This window comes from Chiloscyllium plagiosum, chromosome 2 (assembly GCF_004010195.1).
Source record: "Chiloscyllium plagiosum isolate BGI_BamShark_2017 chromosome 2, ASM401019v2, whole genome shotgun sequence".
Lineage (NCBI taxonomy): Eukaryota > Metazoa > Chordata > Chondrichthyes > Orectolobiformes > Hemiscylliidae > Chiloscyllium > Chiloscyllium plagiosum.
Window position 1 is genome coordinate 36417462 of NC_057711.1, and position 2537 is coordinate 36419998.

Here is a 2537-nt window from a genome sequence, read left to right on the forward strand (position 1 = left end):
CTCCATGACCCTTGATTCCACTATCCTTGAGAGCTTTATCCAACTCTTTCTTAAACGAATCCAGAGACTGAGCCTCCACTGCCTTCTGGGGCAGAGCATTCCACACACCCACCACTCTCTGAGTGAAGAAGTTTCTCCTCATCTCTGTCCTAAATGGCCTACCCCTTATTTTTAAGCTGTGTCCTCTGGTTCGGGACTCACCCATCAGCCTCCAGAGTGTCCAATCCTTTAATAATCTTATACGTCTCAATCAGATCCCCTCTCAGTCGTCTAAGCTCAAGGTATACAAGCCCAGTTGCTCCAATCTTTCAACATAAGATAGTCCCGCCATTCCAGGAATTGACCTCGTGAAGCTACGCTGCACTCCCTCAATAGCCAGAATGTCTTTCCTTAAATTTGGAGACCAGAACTGCACACAATATTCCAGGTGCGGTCTCACTAGGACCCTGTACAGGTGCAGAAGAACCTCTTTGCTTCTATACTCAATCCCTCTGGTTATGAAGGCCAGCATGCTATTAGCTTTCTTCACTACCTGCTGTACCTGCATGCTTGCCTTCATTGACTGGTGTACAAGAACACCCAGATCTCTTTGTACTGCCCCTTTGCCTAACTTCACTCTATTTAGGTAGTAATCTGCCTTCCTGTTCTGGCCACCAAAGTGGATAACCATACATTTATCCACATTAAACTGTATCTGCCATGCATCTGTCCACTCACCTAACCTGTCCAGGTCACCTTGTAATCTCCTAACATCCTCCTCACACTTCACCCTGCCACCCAGCTTTGTATCATCAGCAAATTTGCTAATGTTACTATTAATACCATCTTCTATATCATTAATATATATTGTAAAAAGCTACGGTCCCAGCACTGATCCCTGCGGTACCCCACTGGTCACCGCCTGCCATTCCGAAAGGGAGCCGTTTATCACTACTCTTTGTTTCCTGTCAGCCAACCAATTTTCAATCCAAGTCAGTACTTTGCCCCCAATACCATGTGCCCTAATTTTGCTCACTAAACTCCTATGTGGGACTTTATCAAAGGCTTTCTGAAAGTCCAGGTACACTACATCCACTGGATCTCCCTTGTCCATCTTCAGAGTTACATCCTCAAAAAATTCCAGAAGATTAGTCAAGCATGATTTCCCCTTCATAAATCTATGCTGACTCTGACCTATCCTGTTACCGCTATCCAGACGTGTTGTAATTCCATCCTTTATAATTGACTCCAGCATCTTTCCCACCACTGAGGTCAGACTAACTGGTCTATAATTTCCTGCTTTCTCTCTCGCTCCTTTCTCAAAAAGTGTTACAACATTAGCCTCCCTCCAATCCACAGGAACTGATCCTGAATCTATCGAACTCTGGAAAATAATCACCAACGCATCCACGATTTCTCGAGCTACCTCTTCAGTACCCTGGGATGTAGACCATCAGGTCCCAGGGACGTATCAGCCTTCAGACCTAACAGTCTCTCCAACACCAATTCCTGGCAAATATAAATTCCCTTCAGGTCAGGTCCTTTAGCCACTGTTACCTCAGGGAGATTGCTTGTGTCTTCCCCAGTGAACACAGATCTGAAGTATCAATTCAACTCTTCTGCCATTTCTTTGTTCCCTGTAATATATTCCCCTATTTCTGTCTTCAAGGGCCCAATTTTAGTCTTAACCATTTTTTTCCTTTTCACATGCCTAAAAAAGCTTTTACTATCCTCCTTTATATTTTTGGCCAGTTTACCTTCGTACCTCATTTTTTCTCTGCGTATTTCCTTCTTAGTAATCCTCTGTTGTTCTTTAAAAGCTTTCCAGTCCTCTGTTTTCCCACTCATCTTTGCTATGTTATACTTTTTCTCTTTTGACTTTATATGTTTCTTAACATCCCACGTCAGCCACGGCCACCCCTGCCTCCTCGTAGGATCTTTCTTCCTTTTTTGGAATGAACTGATCCTGCATCTCCTGCATTATAGCCAGAAATATCTGCCATTGTTCCTCCACTGTCATCCCTGCTAAGGTATTGCACCATTGAACTTTGGCCAGCTCCTCCCTCATAGCTCCATAGTTCCCTTTATTCAACTGAAATATTGTCACTATCGATTGTACCCTCTCCCTTTCAAATTTCAGGTTGAAGCTTATTGTATTATGGTCACTACCTCCTAATGGCTCCTTCACTTCGAGGTCCCTGATCAATTCTGGTTCGTTGCACAATACCAGATCCAGAATTGCCTTCTCCCTGGTAGGCTCCAGCACCAGCTGTTCTAAGAATCCATCTCGGAGGCACTCCACAAAGTCTCTTTCTTGAGGTCCAATATCATACTGATTCTCCCAGTCTACCTGCATGTTGAAATCCCACATAACAACTGTAGTAACATCTTTGCGACAGGCCAATTTCAGCTCCTGATTCAACTTACAATCCGACATCCAGACTACTGTTTGGGGGCCTGTAGATAACTCCCAAGAGAGTCTTTTTACCCTTAGAATTTCTCAGCTCTATCCATACTGACTCTACATCCCCTGATTCTAGGTCCCCCCACGCAAGGGA